Genomic DNA, 19,994 nt, shown 5'->3' with positions numbered 1-19,994 from the left:
ATTTGCCTGAGTGTATGTTAGAAATCATTTCTTTCAGAATTTTGTTCTCTAGCTTCCAGTGTCATAGAAAACCCATAAGATTCCTGATCCTTTGCTTGTGATTTTCATTTTAATTTTTCTAGGACAACATTATCATCCAATAGGAATTTCTGTGACACATAAATTTTAGCCACACATGTAATTTTTAATGTTTCACTAACACCATTTAAAACATTTTTTTGAAAGGTGAAATATAATATTTTATTCAATCAAATATATCCAGAATATTAGCATCTTAACAAATAATAATGTAAAACATAATGTATTTTACAATCTTTTTGTTTAATCTAAATCTGCAAAACCTACATTGGTAACACGTCTCAGTTTAGACTAGCATGTCAAGTGCTCAGTTGACACATGTGGGTAGTGGCTACTTATGGGACAATGCAATTCAAGGATTTAGGATATTTTCTTTGCTTCTGGTGTTCCAATATGTCTTACTGATTAACCTTGGTGAGGACCAAATTGTGCCCATTTTTCTAAGCACTCACTGGGCCTATTTGCTAGACAACTCATATGTATCAATTCTGGGAAAATTCTTTAAATTATTGCCTTCAGCCTGAACCAAGATGGCAGAGTAGAAGGACATGCTCTCACTCCCTCTTGCGAGAACACCAGAATCACAACTAGCTGCTGGACAATCATCGAGAGGAGGACACTGGAACTCACCAAAAAAGTTACCCCACATCCAAAGACAAAGGAGAAGCCACAATGAGATGGTAGGAGGGGCACAATCACAGTAAAATCAAATCCCATAACTGCTGGGTGGCTGACTCACAGACTGGAGAACACTTATTACCACAGACGTCTACCCACTGGAACGAAGGTTCTGAGCCCCACGTCAGGCTTCCCAACCTGGGGGTCCAGCAATGGGAGGAGGAATTCCTAGAGAATCAGACTTTGAAGGCTACTGGGATTTGATTGCAAGACTTCGACAGGACTGGGAGAAACAGAGACTCCACTCTTGGAGGGCAAACACAAAGTAGTGTGTGCATCGGGACCCAGGGGAAGGAGCAGTGACCCCAGGGGAGACTGAACCAGACCTACCTGCTAGTGTTGGAGGGTCTCCTGCAGAGGTGGGGGGTGGCTGTGGCTCACTGTAGGGACAAGGACACTGGCAGCAGAAGTTCTGGGAAGTACTCCTTGGCATGAGCCCTCCCAGAGTCCACCATTAGCCCCACCAAAGAGCCCAGGTAGGCTCCAGTGTTGGGTTGCCTTGGGCCAAACAACCAAAAGGAAGGGAAACCAGCCCCACCCATGAGCAGTCAAGGGAATTAAAGTTTCACTGAGCTCTGCCCACCAGAGCAAGAGTCAGCTCTACCCACCACCAGTCCCTCCCATCAGGAAACTTGCACAAGCCTCTTAGATAGCCACATCCACCAGAGGGCAGACAGCATAAGCAAGAAGAACTACAAGCCTGCAGCCTGTGGAATAAAATCCACATTCATAGAAAGATAGACAAGATGAAAAGGCAGAGGGCTATGTACCAGATGAAGGAACAAGATAAAACTCCAGAAAAACAACTAAATGACGTGGAGATAGGCAACCTTCCAGAAAAAGAATTCAGAATAATGATAGTGAAGATGATCCAGGACCTCGAAAAAAGAATAGAGGCAAAGATTGAGAAGATGCAAGAAATGTTTAACAAAGACCTAGAAGAATTAAAAAACAAACAAACAGAGATGAACAATAGAGTAACTGAAATGAAAACTACACTGGAAGGAATCAATAGCAGAATAACTGAGGCAGAAGAACAGAAAACTGACCTGGAAGACAGAATGGTGGAATTCACTGCTGCAGAACAGAATAAAGAAAAAAGAATGAAAAAAAATGAAGACAGCCTAAGAGACCTCTGGGACAACATTAAAGGCAATATCATTCGCATTATAGGGGTACCAGAAAGGAGAAGAGAGAGAGAAAGGACCTGAGAAAATATTTGAAGAGATTATAGTCGAAAACTTCCCTAACATGGGAAGAAAAAATAGCCACCCAAGTCCAGGACGCGCAACGAGTCCCATACAGGATAAACCCAAGGAGAAGATGCCGAGACACATAGTAATCCAATTGGCAAAAATTAAAGACAAAGAAAAATTATTGAAAGCAGCAAGGGAAAAATGACAAATAACATACAAGGGAACTCCCATAAGGTTAACAGCTGATTTCTCAGGAGAAGCTCTACAGGCCAGAAGGGAGTGGTATGATATACTTAAAGTGATGAAAGGGAAGAACCTACAACCAGGATTACTCTACCCTGCAAGGATCTCATTCAGATTCAATGGAAAAATCAAAAGCTTTACAGATAAACAAAAGCTAAGAGAATTCAGCACCACCAAACAAGCTATACAACAAATGCTAAAGGAACTTCTCTAAGTGGGAAACACAAGAGAAGAAAAGGAGCTACAAAAACAAACCCAAAACAATTAAGAAAATAGTCATAGGAACATACATATCGATAATTACCTTAAACATGAATGGATTAAATGCTCCAACCAAAAGGCACAGGATTTTTGAATGGATACAAAAACAAGATCCATATATATGTTGTCTACAAGAGACCCACTTCAGACCTAGGGACACATACAGACTGAAAGTGAGGGGATGGAAAAAGATATTCCATGCAAATGGTAATCAAAAGAAAGCTGGAGTAGCAATGCTCATATCAGATAAAATAGACGTTAAAATAAAGAATGTTACAAGAGACAAGGAAGGACCCTACATAATGATCAAGGGATCAATCCAAAAAGAAGATATAAAAATTATATATATTCACCCAACATAGGAGCACCTCAATACATAAGGCAACTGCTAACAGCTATAAAACAGGAAATCAGCAGTAACAGAATAATAGTGGAGGACTTTAACACCTCACTTACACCAATGGACAGATCATCCAAAATAAAAATAAATAAGGAAACAGAAGCTTTAAATGACATAATAGACCAGATAGATTTAATTGATATTTATAGGACATTCCATCCAAAAACAGCAGATTACACTTTCTTCTCAAGTGCGCACAGAACATTATCCAAGATAGATCACATCTTGGGTCACAAATCAAGCCTCAGTAAATTTAAGAAAATTGAAATCATATCAAGCATCTTTTCTGACCACAACGCTATGAGATTAGAAATGAATTAAAGGGAAAAAAACTTAAAAAACACAAACACATGGAGGCTAAAAAATACATTACTAAATAACCAAGAGATCACTGAAGAAATCAAAGAGGAAATCAAAAAATGCCTAGAGACAAATGACAAGGAAAACACGACAATCCAAAGCCTATGGGATGCAGCAAAAGCAGTACTAAGAGGGAAGGTTATAGCTATACAAGCCTACCTCAAGAAACAAGAAACCTCTCAAATAAATAATCTAACCTTACACCAGAAGGAACTAGAGAAAGAAGAACAAACAAAACCCAAAGTTAGCAGAAGGAAAGAAATCATAAAGATCAGAGCAGAAATAAATGAAATAGAAACAAAGAAAACAATAGCAAAGATCAATAAAACTAAAAGCTGCTTTGAGAAGATAAACAAAATTGATAAAACATTAGTGAGACTCATCAAGAAAAAGAGGGACAGGACTCAAATCAATAAAGTTAGAAGTGAAAAAGAAGTTACAACAGACACTGCAGAAATACAAAGCATCCTAAGAGACTACTACAAGCAACATTATGCCAATAAAATAGACAACCTGGAAGAAATGGACAAATTCTTAGACAGGTATAACCTTCCAAGACTGAACCAGGAAGAAACAGAAAAGATGAACAGACAAATCACGAGTAATGAAATTGAAACTGTGATTAAAAATCTTCCAACAAACAGAAGTCCAGGACCAGATGGCTTCACAGGTGAATTCTATCAAACATTTAGAGAAGAGCTAACACCCATCTTTCTCAACTCTTCCAAGAAATTGCAGAGGAAGGAACCCTCCCAAACTCATTCTATGAGGCCACCATCACCCTGATACCAAAACCAGACCAAGATACTACCAAAAAAGAAAATTACAGACCAATATCACTGTTGAATATAGATGTAAAAATCCTCAACAAAATACTAGCAAACAGAATCCAACAACACATTAAAAGGATCATAAACCATGATCAAGTGGGATTTATGCCAGGGATGCAAGGATTCTTTAATATATGCAAATCAATCAGTGTGCTACACCATATTAACAAACTGAAGAATAAAAACCATATGGTCATCTCAATAGATACAGAAAAAGCTTTTGACAAAATTCAACACCCATTTATGATAAAAACTCTCCAGAAAGTGGGCATAGAGGGAACCTATCTCAACATAATAAACGCCATATACAACAAAGCCACAGCCAACATCATTCTCAATGGTGAAAGAGTGAAAGCATTTCCTCTAAGATCAGGAACAAGACAAGGATGTCCACTCTCACCACTATTATTCAACATAGTTTTGGAAGTCCTAGCCATGGCAATCAGAGAAGAAAAAGAAGTAGAAGGAATACAAATTGTAAAAGAAGAAATAAAACTGTCACTCTTTGCAGTTGACTTGATACTATACATAGAGAATCCTAAAGATGCCACTAGAAAACTACTAAAGCTAATCAATGAATTTGGTAAAGTTGCAGGATACAAAATTAATGCACAGAAATCTCTTGCATTCCTATACACTAATGATGAAAAATCTGAAAGAGAAATTAAGGAAACACTCCCATTTACTGTTGCAAAAAAAAGAATAAAATACCTAGGAATAAACTTACCTAGGGAGACAAAACACCGTATGCAGAAAACTGTAAGACACTGATGAAAGAAATTAAAGATGATACCAACAGATGGAGAGATATACCATGTTCTTGGATGGAAGAATCAGTATTGTGAAAATGACTAGAATACCCAAAGCAATCTACAGATTCAATGCAATCCAATCCATATCAAATTACCAATGGCAGTTTTTACAGAACTAGAACAAAAAATCTTAAAATTTGTATGGAGACACAAAAGACCCCAAATAGCCAAAGCAGTCTTGAGGGAAAAAAACAGAGCTGGAGGAATCAGACTCCCTGACTTCAGACTATACTACAAAGCTACAGTAATCAAGAAAATATGGTACTGGCACAAACACAGAAACATAGATCAATAGAACAAGATGGAAAGCCCAGAGATAAACCCATGCACCTATGGTCAACTCATCTATGACAAAGGGAGGCAAGGATATACAGTGGAGAAAAGACAGTCTCTTCAATAATTGGTGCTGGGAAAACTGGACAGCTAAAAGTGAAAGAATGAAATTAGAACACTCCCTAACACCATACACAAAAATAAAATGGATTAGAAACCTAAATGTTAAGACCAGACACTATAAAACTCTTAGAGGAAAACATAGGAAGAACACTCTTTGACGTAAATCACAGCAAAATCTTTTTTGATCCACCACCTAGAGTAATGGAAATATAAACAAATGGGACCTAATGAAACTTCAAAGCTTTTGCACAGCAAAGGAAACCATAAAAAAGACAAAAAGACAGCCCTCAGAATGGGAGAAAATATTTGCAAACGAATCAACAGACAAAGGATTAATCTCCATAATATAAACAGTTCATGCAGCTCAATATTAAAAAAAAACCCAATCCAAAAATGGGCAGAAGACCTAAAGAGATATTTCTCCAAAGAAGACATACAGATGGCCAAGAAGCACATGAAAAGCTGCTCAACATCACTAATTATTAGAGAAATGCAAATCAAAACTACAGTGAGGTACCACTTCACACCAGTTAGAATGGGCATCATCAGAAAATCTACAAACAACAAATGCTAGAGAGGGTGTGGAGAAAAGGGAACCCTCTTGCACTGTTGATGGGAATGTAAATTGATACAGCCACTATGGAGAACAGTATGGAGGTTCCTTAAAAAACTAAAAATAAACTTACCATATAATCCAGCAATCCCACTACTGGGCATATACCCAGAGAAAACCATAATTCAAAAAGACACATGCACCCCAATGTTCATTGCAGCACTATTTACAATAGCCAGGTCATGGAAGCAACCTAAATGTCCATCGACAGATGAATGCATGAAGAAGACATGGTACATATATACAATGGAATATTACTCCACCATAAAAAAGAATGAAATTGGGTCATTTGTTGAGACGTGGATGGATCTAGAGACTGTCATACAGAGTGAAGTAAGTCAGAAAAAGAAAAACAAATATCGTAGATTAACGCATATATGTAGAACCTAGAAAAGTGGTACAGATGAACCGGTTTGCAGGGCAGAAATTGAGACTCAGATGTAGAGAACAAATGTATGGACACCAAAGGGGGAAAGCAGCCGGGGGGTTGGGGTGGTGGTGTGATGAACTGGGTGATTGGGATTGACATGTATACACTGATGTGTATAAAATTGATGACTAATAACCTGCTGTATAAAAAAATAAATTCAAAAAATTTTTAAAGAAAATTATTGCCTTCATAATACTTCTATCCTTCCATTTCATGCATTGTCTCTTTCTGAAACTTATTTAGATAATGTATTTGCTGTGCTGATCCTTTAACTTATTTTTCCTGTTTTCCATTTCTTTTTCTTAGTTCTTCTTTAGGGAAACTAATTTTATTTTTCAACAATTCCTGTTGCATTCCTATTCTTTTCTGCTATCATATGTTTACTTATGAGAAGCTCTTTGTTTCCCGCACAGCCATTTTTAACTGCATCTGTTCTTGTCTCATGATGATAGTACCTTCTTTAGCTTTCTAAGGATGTTCACAATGGTATTTTTTAAATCATCTCCTTTTTGTGTAGTCTGTTTCCTCCAGATTTCTTTTTTCCCTTCTTCATTTGCTTAATCTCTATTTTTGTTTATGTAAGAGGCTTACCTCATTTATCCAGCAACTCTCAGTTGTCTGTTCTTGTTTAAGAGTGTAAGAAATAGAGTTGTATCATTGAGTACATGGGTTAAGTTCCCCAAGCATTAACTTTATTGTAAGGAGAGCAGACAGAACCATTTCATTGGAGAATTAGTAATGTCAATACCTTTAGAGCTTTCCACTTGAATTGCTCAGACTCTCCAGAGAAGATTCTTCTCTTCTCCTGTTCTAAGAATAAAAGACTGGCTATTAAATTCTAGGAGCCAAGTAAGCAAATAAGACTAGAGATTGTCAGCATCATATGTGCCTATGTTCACTTAATCAAACTGTGTTCAGTATAGGATCTCCATTTTTAATTCCAACTGGTGTTCCCCATTTCAAAAACCCTCTATTTTACGCACTAAAGAAAATAAATCTTTAGTATTCTGCTGGAGTAGGGGAAGCTGTGTTATTTTTTCACTCTTTAGAAGTTCATTTACTGTATTATACTTTGACACGGTGCCATAAACACATATTGAGAAATGCTTATAACAGAGCAATGTTGTTCATTCCAACAGTGTTATTAGCTTTCCACCACTGTGTAAAAGTTTGGAATTTAGAAAATAGGGACCAGAACTGTTTTCAAAAATATTTCTGCATGAAAGTAGACTATGTCTCCAGGATCCTTTGTCTAATCAGATAGAAATAACCTATCCAACCACACTAGCTAGTGTGAAGTCTGTACTACCTCTGAACTTTAAGTTTAGCAGGTTTAGATCTCACAAAGCTGCCTCTCTCTCCTACCTCACTCTCAATGCCCACCCTGTTGAAGTATGTGGTTAGGAAATACTGCCATCGCCATCAGGTGGTAGGTCTTGGTATCATTCCTGATGTCTCAGCTACAAATTGCATGTTGTGAAGGAGGTGCAAGGTTTATCCATTAATGTTTCTATTCATATTATTTATGAAATGAAATGTTTTTATTGAAGAGTCTAAATATTTCAATATGCCATAATAAGGAATATAATTCCCATTTAAGTGAGTATTTTTCTTTGAAAAGGAATTTCTAAGGGAAACATGACATCCTTCTTATTAATCTTTGTTATCAAAAACAGCTTAATCTAACCCTCTTCTTTATACTTACATTATATAGAATACTTTTTCTAACACTTTTTGAATTCTAAGTTTCAAAGCAAGATTGGTTTTAAATATTTACATATGATTTTTTATCCTGCAAGTACTTTTGCCTCACAAGTCTGAAAGATTTTTAAAATTATCTCCACCTCCCCTGGTATTTTGTTTCTGCTGGCTACTATACTCCTCTGATGCGTCAGTGATATCTAGGTAAATTTTCCTATACCTCATTAGAACAAGAGAGACCGTGCCAGGAACCAAAATCTAGATCAGTCAAAAGCCATTCTGAGAATAAGTGAATTTCTATTCAGCAATAAAAATGAGCAAACTATCGACGCACACAATTTAGATGGACATTATGTTGAATGCAAAAAGCTGCACCCAAAAGGTCATATCCTGTATGATTTCGTTTCTATGACATTCCCAAACTAACAAAATTATAGAGATGAGAAATGATTCATAATTGTCAGGGGTGGGGTTAGGGTTGGTGAGCAGAGACGGGTGCGACTAAGAGGTAGGTCTTTTGTAGAGGTGGAATAGTTTTATATCTCGATTGCAGTGGTGCTTACATGAATCTACATGTATGATAAAATCATATAACACTATATACACACAAAAAAACTATATACACACAGTGTACCAATTTCAATTTCCTGGTTCTGATACTGTATTAAAACTGTGTAAGATGGAACCATTGGGGAAAACTGGGTGAAAGTACAAGAAACACTATGTACTATCTTTGTAATTTCCTATGAATTTATAATAATTTCAAAATATTTTTAAAACAATAAAGAAATCAAATTTTTAGTAATTAAAACTTAAATACCTGAAATGTAGACATTAGAAATTCTTTTGAAATGTACCCTCAGTTGTGGGCAAATTGCATTCTATTGTATCTAGAAATGAAGGGAGGCAATAAAACTCCAAGATTCCAAGTAGGAACAAATATTTTTTTATTTCACTACCTCATGTTCCCCATTACCACAGCGCAATTCATTTATACAATTTGAGAATCTATGTGCCATAATATCTATATTAAAATTTGGTTTCATGAGTCCTAATTTCTACATTTGTGCCTCTTTGGTTTATTTGCTTTCTGCTGAAATGGTGAGGTTTTTCAATGCTTTAAACTTGAATGCTTGTACTCAATAATATGGCATCTTAGAATTTTGCATTTTTTAATTGTCATATTTTTTTTATGTCTTGAAAGATTGTTTTCTTTCTCTTATTGTTTTGGGCTAAAGACTGTTAAAAGATGGCAGCAAGCAGTCGTTCAGAGTAACAACCTTTACAGAGAAGTTCGGAACCTTTATTCCATGAAGAAAAGTCATTCTGAAGTTTTAACGATGTCCCTATCAATCATTATAATTATGTTAATGTTTGAACCTGCGCCACTGGAAAACAATGCATGATATTCTCCCAGATCAAATTTTAATGAGTAACAGCTTGATATTTATTGCACTGTCATTCTGGTAGTTTTTATTTAAACTTGAACCACATCAATCGTATATCTAATTGGTAACCAAAAGCATCCCCCAGCCTAAAAACTGACTATATTCTGTATATAAATTGACTTTTAAACATGCAACTTATTTTCTCATAGTAACACTGTTACTTATACTGTAAGTTGACTCACAGATTAATCCACAAAGTTGGATTTAAACACATAAGTAGATATATTACAACCAGGACTGTCATGGACATATCCATTATCATAATGGTCTTTTGTTGATGTTTCAAAAATCAAAGAAATGTACAGTTCTTTCACTAAGACGTATTTAAAGAAACCAAACTGTCTCTCATATTTTCTCATATTCTGTTCTCTGTCTAACTTTCAAATTTCTTCCAATCTTGCTCACAATTTGTCCGATTCTGGCCTCACGCTGACCTCTAACTTCAACGGAAGGTGAGGCTTCCAGCCAGAGCCCCTGAATCTGTGCAAGATCACAAGGCAAGGCTAGAGGTTGACTTGCACCCAGTTTTGTCTCATCTTTCTTGCCAGTTATCAAATCATTGGCTCAGCTCGAAATGCACCCTTCAACAGCTGCTCTGTAATAAAGGATGGAATCCCTTCGGACATTTCTCCTTTAGAGTGAGCAGTGTTCCAAGGACCTGGGAGGGACATTGCAGAAGGCAGGGGCCCTTCTGCGATCTCTGGCTGCAGCTTGGGGCCTGTGGTGTAGGTGTGAAGACATGGGACAGAGTTATGCCAGAGAGCTGCACCTATCCAGAGCCTAGGCCACATTGCAGCTTTCACCTAGCATGAGCTTTTGGTGGAAACCTGCACCCCTCAAAAGCTTCCCACCAGAAACAGCGCTTCAGAAGCCTCACACCCCAGTTCCCTCTGGAGCACCTCCCCCCCCATGCCCTTCTTGTACCCAGGGGGTTCCTACTGAGCCTCTGGAATCCCACCACTCTGCAGTCCAGGCCACCACAACTTGCTAATCACCTGCTCCCTGCCTGTGCTCCAGAGGTGGCTAGCTTCTAAGCCAGCTCCTGCAGACCAGCTCCTGCTGGGCCAAAGCTGTGAATCTCTCTACCATCCCAGAATGGAGAAGGGGACAAATGGGATGGGCAAAACGGAGAAGGCTGTAAACCTGAAGAAGAGGTTAATCCTAAAATTAGGGTGATGCTGACCTATATGTACATCAGTTATTCCATTCTTTCTGCTCAAGAACAAAGATATTGCTTTATCTAGGAAAAGAAGATTCAAACAGGGAGGTTGCATGGGCTGAGATGAGAGAGCTCCACTGGGCTGCCCAGTTGGCATCCAGATATCTTGTCCAGCAGGCAGCGAAGAAGTGGTGGTTATCATGTTTAGGAGGGAAGACGGAAAGCCTTCCAGGGAGCATTGATGGCTCCCTGGTCTTCTGGGGATGTCCTTGAACTGACTAGAGCAACATTTACTTGCAAATTATGGATGTCTAGACTACATGTGTATTTGGGGGAAGGAAGCTGTGTTTCATCAAATCTGTTGGCCTCCTTTAGTATTATTTATACAGTATAATGTTGCTGTCTATCCAATCTCTAGGGAAGTCCAAAATTTTCTTTTTGTTGTACATCATTTCAGTCCCAAAGAAGAAAAAGGACCTCATGTGTTTCAGAGATTAAACAAAATCCCAATTAAACCACTATTGGTCAATGATTTTTTTAAAAGTAGAAATTTCTAAAATGCAAATTTTGTGAAGAGGTAAAGGCCCTGTTTAAGAACTCCTCAGTTTCCCACCAATGTGTCCACACAGAATATGGACAACAACGAATCTGGAAAATTATAGAAAGGATGCAAACCACAAAGGTCTTGTCAGCCCACATAGTCCATGATTCTAAAAGGTGGGGGGAATTTAGACATTAAAAAGATCAAAATGTCATTCATTGAGTTATATTTTAGCCTATAATTCCAATTTACTGTTCATGTAGCACAGATGTAGTTTCGTTTTTTCCTAGGAGTCAGCTTAAGTCCTTCGATCAAAATACAAATCATGTACCCAGAGTAGACATTCAGAAAACATTGGGTGATCTGAGAAGGCAATGCACCACAAATTTTAAAACACAGAGGAATACCTACCCTTAAATTTTGACACTGACCTCTGAATATTATTCTATTTTGTATCTGTCTAATGGGATGAAGGTTTAGGATGAGATATGGAAACATGAATTAAGGTCTGAGAAAATTGTTGCTTATAACCATTTGAAGAATTAAAAGCAAGTTTTTTAAAGAGTTTTAAAATAACAGTCAATGTGTACAATAGACTACAAAAGTTAAAGGAAATATTTTACCTCCAACATACCATTAAGTTCAATACTTTATTTTTTAATAAATAATTTCAACACCTCCTTTTGAGACAAACTGCTATAAGTTAAACCTTCTTATATTAGGGAGATCAGCTCGGTGCTTTGTGTCCACCTAGAGGGGTGGGATAGGGAGGGTGGGAGGGAGATGCAAGAGGGAGGAGATATGGGGATATATGTATATGTAGAGCTGATTCACTTTATTATAAAGCAGAAACTAACACCATTGTAAAGCAATTATACTCCAATAAAGATGTTAAAAAAAAATTAGATAGGGGCCAGTCATAAATCATTTGCATCTTAACTTTATTGTCTATTTCATCAATATATTTTTCAGAGTTCACCAATGACCCACTTTACAGTTTACGAAGCACACCACAAGCATATGCTTAGAAATTTAGATTGCTGCAAGAGAAGATGTGATCATAAATTCAGAGGTGAGCTGTAATCCATTTTCTTTTGTAACGTCTATCCCTCTTTTGCTATTGCCCTCGAGCTTCCCGTTCTTCAAAAGTCTTAGGCAATGACATTCTATCTCTTCATCTGTTCAAGTGTGGCAAGTTTGTATTCAATTCTACATGAAATGGAAATGTGTCACCCCTCTCCTACCATCATCTTCTATTGCTTTTGTAAATGTGTACATCTTCTGTCATGAATAGGTGAGCACTAGTTCATTCTTGAATAGATGGTATTGATTCAATAAACCCTAAAGATTTTTGACCTTTTTAAAAAGTGATTCCCAATGTGCAAGATATTTTACAAAGTGACAAGGACTTCTGTGCATTGAAATGAAATCAGCACCATTTAAATTGAGCGTATTTCCTAGGGAGTTGGTTGACTACATGGCATTCGAAAATTGTGTCATGTTAAATGAGGGGCATTTTGAATAGTTTCAGTTGTGCTCTTTCTGAAAAGGGAAATGGTGTAAAAAATAAAACTCCATGCCATTAATTGAATCTAAAATCAGCAAAGAGATTAATAACTTAAGTTGATGTTGATATAAATTAGCTGTTGATATAAATTAGCTATTCTTAAGCTTAAGAATGCCTTTGGGTATGAAAGAAGGATTGAACCAGAAAGTAATTAGGCAATGAATGATCCAAATTACTATGTAGAATTTAGACTTGAAAGTACATGTTACTAAGAGTCAAAAAGACCTGAGTTCTATTCCTACCTCTGCCACCTGGTGAAATTTACTTCACCTCCAAGTGTGCCATTTCTTCTCAAATAAAGGGTGTGGGTTGAATTAGATGATGAAGAAGATCTTCTCTAGATTTGACCATCTGTGATTAACCAGGTCCACACGTCATTAAATAATAACCTATGATACAAGCAGATTAATTTAAACAAAAGTTTTACACTCATTCATTCAAGAAATGTAAATCAAGTATTATGTTAAAAACATTGTAATAGGGCTTCCCTGGTGGTGCAGTGGTTGAGAGTCCACCTGCTGATGCAGGGGACACGGGTTCGTGCCCCAGTCTGGGAAGATCCCACATGCCGCGGAGCAGCTGGGCCCGTGAGCCATGGCTGCTGATCCCGCGTCCGGAGCCTGTGCTCCGCAACGGGAGAGGCCACAGCAGTGAGAGGCCAGCGCACTGCAAAAAAAAAAAACAAAAAACAAAAACAAAAACAAAAAACATTGTAATAGACATTTGAAATACAAAGTTTGGTAAAGGAAATTTGAGTTTGACATATCTATATATCATCCTGGTAGAGGTATCCTGAAAACCTGTGGAAACGCAGGCACAGAATTTAGGAGAAAGGTTGGACCTGGGGCTATGCACTTGTGAGTGACCAGCATGTACATCTCTTTTGCAATCCAAATGTTTTAAAAGATGTGAATATTTACTAATACGGTAAACATCAAGAGTCACATTTAGTCAAGTAATTCAAGAAAGCCATGGTCTCAAAGCTACCAAATCTGCTGGCATATAGCATTGCTATTGATTCTTCATTCTCAAGTACAAATGACCTTTCTTTACTCTTTCCTGTATTCTCCATACCTATTATCTTTATGCCTCTCATTTAAAATGCCTTGCAGTTATGGAAATGATTTCTCAAGAGCATATGTATTTCAAGAAGAAACAGTTATTTTAGTAACTACAGGGATTATCTGATGACAGTGGAATGTTAGGCATCAGTGATAAGCTCTTGGAGGCCTATTTCTATGAGAGGGGTATGACCGAGGCCTTAAAGTTATATCATCCAGGTGAACATAAACTATGTCCATGTGAAGAGCATTCTTGAGTTTGCATTTGCAAGCCATAGTAAATCATGCTGTTCTCAAGATCAACGTGGTACTCTCCTACTTACTTCCCTTTTAATATTGACGTACACAGGCAAATCACATAAAAACAACTAAATTAGAAAGGAAGAAGGAAAATTGTCTCTATTTGCAGATAATGTGATATTATATGTAAAAAATCCTAAAGACTCCAAAAATAACTGTTAAAACTAATAAACAAATTCAGTAAAGTTGAAGGATACAAAATCAATATACAAAAATAAGTTGCATTTTTATATACTACCAGTGAACTATCTGAAAAATAGAAAAAACAATCCCATTTACAATAGCATAGCAAATAATAAAATACTTAGGAATAAACTTAACCAAGGCAGTAAAAAGTCTGTATACTGAAAACTGTAAGACGTTGGTGAAAGAAATTTAAAATACAAATAAATAGAAAGATATTCCATGTCCCAGGATCAGAAAAAGTAAAATTTTCAAATATCTATACTTCCCAAAACTATCTATAGATTCAGTGCAATCTCTATGAAAAATTTAATGGCATTTTTCACAGAAATAGAAAAACAATCCTGAAATCCATATGTAACCACAAAAGTCCCAAATAGCCAAAGCAATCTTGAGAAAGAAAAAAGGTAGAGGCATCATATTGCATCATATTGCCTGATTTCAAACTGTTTTATGAAACTACAGTAATTAAAACAACAAGGTATTGGCATCAAAAACAGACATAGACAAAAACAGACTTTGGCAAAAATAAACTAATGGGACAAAATCAAGAGCCCAGTTATAAACCTATACATATACAATCAACTAATATTTGATAAGGAAGCCAAGGATACTCAATGAGAAAAGGATGTTCTTGTCAATAAATAATGTAAATGTAAGACCTGAAACTATAAAACTTCTAGAAGAAAACATAGGGAAAATCTCCTTGACATGGGTCTTGGTAATGATATTTTAGATATGAAACCAAAAGCATAAACAGCAAAAGGAAAAATCAACAAGTAGGACTACATCAAACTACAAAGCTTCTGCGCAGCAAAATAAACAACAAAACGAAAAGGCAACCTACAGGATGGGAGAAAATATTTATAAACCATATATCTGATAAGGGGTTAATATCCAAAATATATAAGAACTCAAATTCAATAGCAAAAAAATAAAATCTTATTAAAAAATGGGCAGAGGAACTAGACATTTTTCCAAAGAAGACACACAAATCGCCAACAGGTACATGAGAAGGTGCTCAACATCTCTAATGACCTGGGAAATGCAAATCAAAACCACTGTGAGGTATATCCCCTCACACCTATGACGATAGTTTTATCGAAAAGACAAGAAATAACAAGGGTTAGCAAGGATGGGAAGGAAAGGGAACCATCATACACTGTTACTGGGAATGTAAATTGGTTCAACCACTATGGAAAACAGTATGGAGGTTCTTCAAAAATTAAAAATAAAATTTCCATATGATCCAACAGTCCTACTTCTGGGTATATATCCAAAGGAATTGAAATCACTATCTGTAAGAGATGTCTGCACACATGTTTACTGCAACATTATTCTCAGCAGCCAGGATGTGGAAATCTAAGTGTACATTGGCAGATGAATAAAGAAATTAAGAAAATGTGACTTATACATAATGGAATAGTATTAAGCCATAAATAGGAAGGAAACCCTGCCATTTGCAAAAACACAGATGAACCTTGACAGCATCATGCTAAATGAAATAAGTCAAAGAAAGACAAATAGTGTATGAGCTCCCTTACAAGTAGAATCTAAAAAAGCCAAACTCAAAAATAAAGAGTAGCTTGGTGGTTGCCAGAGGCTCTGGGTGAGGAAAATGGGGAGATGCTAGGAAAAAGGTACAAACTTTCAAGTTTAAGATGAGTAAGTCCTGGGGATCTAATGTATAAAATGATGACTACAGTTAACAGTAATGTATTTTATACTTGAAGTTACTAAGAGAGTAGATCTTAAATATTCTCACCACCAAAAAAGGGTACTTTCATCAGATGATGGATGTGTTAACTAACTTTACTGTCGTAATCATTTCATGGTATATACATTTATCAAATCATCACATTGTACAACTTAAAGTTACATAATACTATATGTCAATTATATCTCAATAAAGCTGGAAAAATAAAGGGCTAACTTAACTGACTTTCACTGCACTAAAACTTTCAGTGACTTCTGTTACATACTAAATACCATACAAGCCCCTCTGAAAGCTATGTAAAATAATCTCATCTAATATTAAACAAAAATAATGCTATGTTTTGATCTAGCCAAAGAAATTAGAAAATATATTTTACTTGATTCATGTGAAGATTTCTTTGAAGATCCTGATTTGAAGAACGTTGCATGAGATAGAGAAAGTTAAGAAATTGACACTATGAATGGAAAGTAATAATTCAAGAGCCATAATAAGAAAAAAGACCTCTATTTGATTAACATGATGGAGGCAAATTTCTCTAAAACTGTAAGAGTAAAAAGAAATGCCTATGTCTGGAAATAAAAGAAGATAAGGAATTAATTATATCATGAAAATTTTTATTTCTGAAATGTTATTTATTTCTCATTTTAGTGGCTTCTAGTTTGACCTAGAGGTATGTTTATATGAATGGTTTTTTTCTTGAATTTATATTAATTTATAATTTCGTACCCTTCTGCTATCTGCTCTTATTGTGTATAATACACAGGACAATTTATACGGATTTCTCTTTACAGAAACTTAATCTCAATAGATTAGTTTTCCTCTATTCCATAAAGCCTTCGGATTGCTTAATGGTCAATGTATGTTTTAAAAAATACCAAGTGTGAGTTTATCTTTGACCTAATGTTTGATTTTGCCAGTTAAATGACTTACCTTTAAGAAAAGTGGGTTTTCGTGCTTTTGCTATCCTTGAATGGTGAAGGTCATTCCAGGCCCTCCAGAACAGCAAAGACAAAACTACAACTTCCCTTGTAGCCTTTTCTCCATGAAAATCAAAGTCCTTATGTATCAATAGATTACTAAAGAGACTTTATGAAAATAGTTAAAATATAACTCAATATGAGTTGAGACTTTTGAACCATTGAAATATTCATCCTCAGATGGAGAGAGGTTTTATTATAGACTTATGTGTAGAAGCAGATATCTCTGATGAAAATAACTGACACCCTTGGGCATTAAACCCCTTAAAAGAAATGGAAAGCTATTTTGTAATTTCCTCATTGGGGTTTATGAGAACTGAACCTACTGGTTGAACTCTTTCTCATTACTGTCCATTCTTAGTTACAAGTATCCATTATATATTTATAAGTGTAATTCTTCTCATTAGCCTCATGTTTAATGATATTGGATGTTTAATGGATGTTTAATGATATTGGCCTTATATTGGCCTTATTTTCTTGTGCACATCTTTACTGTCTTTACCAGATTGCAAACCATAAGACAAGGTGCAATTTCTCTATTAAACTGAGATTTCTTTGCTTTATAATTTCCATTAACAAATAGGATACAACAACAAAGCAATCTTCCATAAATTATACCGCTTCCTTGTCCTCTTTTATCATAGCCTTCATCAGAATCTGAAAACCTACCAAAAGATGATATAAGAGATAAATCTCATTGAAAAAAATGCTAAAGTTGGTAAAACTGCATTTTCACCCTTGACTTTTCACAACAAACCCAGCATTTCCTCTCCCCTAAAAATCTAATACGTTGATATAACCGTTGGTAAATTACCTCTGTATAACCTGCTCTCCTTGCAAAAAGTTCTAGAGAAAAACAACACATGGTAAAAACTCTCAGCGATGCCAATTTTTCTGGATTATTAGATTGCATCAATTAATCTCTTTGGGCCCTATTTTTCTTATCTCTAAAATCTCTGAATCAGCCATAGTGGTTTTTGTAAGGCTTAAATAAGAGAAAATATCAGTCACAAACTGCATTAAATGATTCTCTACCTGGCTGTGCGTCAGAATCTTCTGGAAAGCTTTAAAATTCATAGACTTTATTCTCAGAGATAATGATTAAATGGATCTAGTTCGAAGCCCAGGAATCTGCATTCTTAAACTTTTAGAGGTTCTGATGTATTAACCAATTAGCTTAAAAAAATTTCTTCTATTGCTTTCTAGGTTCCAAGTTTCCATTTATTCATTGTAACTGTTCTCAGTTGCCATTAGAAGTAAATCAGTCTGATTGTCTGGTTAGGCCAATTCACCGCCCCAGCTTTCACTTTCTTGCATTCTTTTCCCTTTCTGACCCCTAAGGACTTGGAAGCTTTGCGTAACATTAAGGCATTGGTCCCTGAAGCCTAGACAGTTGCCTATGCAGTAATCTTTGTGGCTTTACTTTGCAATTGGCTTGAAAGCCTGGACCTGAAATTCAACATTCCCAGGGAATTTTGTGACAAAATTGATCAAGACCCTGCTCTACTGACAACCTTGTTATATCCAACACTTTTATCAAAATTGTGCCATGTTATTGGGGATGATATCATAATTTTTTAAATTCATTTTACTCTTCTTAGAAAATACCTATCAAATGTAGATACCATTTCTTTAAACCTCTTACTCATTCCCAAAAAGCCTTTAAACTGTAGAATTTAAGGAAGTGGAAATATATCAGTTACAATAGGTATGGTTGCCTATAACAAGAACCCCAAGAAAAGAACAGCCTAAGTATTACAGATTATTTCTTCCTCGTGTGAAAGACATTCAGAGATAAACATCACAGAGTTGGTATGGCGGTTTCATTGTAATAGAGAGCACAGGGGCCTTGAAACTTTGTCACACCATTCCAGCCGGTGACTTTTACTTATAAAATTATCTCATGAGATCATTGGAATTCCAGCATTTTCATAAGCATTTCTGTTATCTGAAAAGATAGGGGAGAAAGCAAGAGAAATGTTTCTTCCAGATGAGCCAGTTCTCTTTAGGTATCCTTAAGGAAGTCATTCATAACAGTTCTACAGAGTTCCAAGGCCATGATGCTGAAAGGAAGTTGGGCAGTCTGGTCATTTAGCCGGGCGCATTACCACGCAGAATAAGATTGGAATTATTTAATAAGGATACAGGGATAACAGATATTAGGAAGCAAATAGCAGTCTCTGCCTCAGGTCGTTATCAATAAAATACTGTTGATGATCCCATCACAGCAAGATTCCCAGCCCAGCTATTCAGTTCATTCTCTTTCATGTAATAGCTGGCCATGAAGACTGGTGCCGTGGAGGGGAGTTGGGGATACTGATGGGAACTTTCTCTGAATTCTCATCTAAGAAATTGTTGAAAATACAACCAAGGAGGCAGAATAAACATATGTCTCAATAATAATCGCTATTATTTTCTGACTATTTCCTATGTGTCAGGTGAATTACATACATTACTCTATTGAATCTCTACAACAAAACCGAGATACTGTCAACCCAATTTTACAGATAAGCTAAAATTCAAAGAGATTAAATAACTAAAGCTGTACTCTTGACCCCCAAGCTGCACTGCTATTGCTGTTGCGTGGCTTGTGTTAGAGCTGGGAGTCACTTTGAAGCTGAAACCTATACACAAGCTTGTAACTAAGAAATGTTCATGAATGCCTGCTAGTATGAGGATTTCTCCTTGAAATGTGGGCATGTGGAAGAGCATCACATAATCGCCACTCTCCAGAGCACCATTTTTTTTTTTTTTTTTTTTTTTTTTTTGGTACGCGGGCCTCTCACTATTGTGGCCTCTCCCGTTGCAGAGCACAGGCTCCAGACGCGCAGGCTTAATGGCCATGGCTCACGGGCCCAGCCGCTCTGCGGCATGTGGGATCTTCCTGGACCTGGGCACGAACCCGTGTCCCCTGCATAGGCAGGCGGACTCTCAACCACTGCACCACCAGGGAAGCCCCAGAGCACCATTTTCAGCAGCACGTTCTTCAACTGGATATCAGATGTTATTTGACTTTTTTAGAAAAGATGCTATAGTGAAATAA

Source organism: Tursiops truncatus, chromosome 9 (assembly GCF_011762595.2).
Source record: "Tursiops truncatus isolate mTurTru1 chromosome 9, mTurTru1.mat.Y, whole genome shotgun sequence".
In the NCBI taxonomy this organism is placed as follows: Eukaryota; Metazoa; Chordata; class Mammalia; order Artiodactyla; family Delphinidae; genus Tursiops; species Tursiops truncatus.
The sequence above is the reverse complement of the archived record's forward strand: the minus strand, read 5'-3'. Positions refer to the sequence as shown.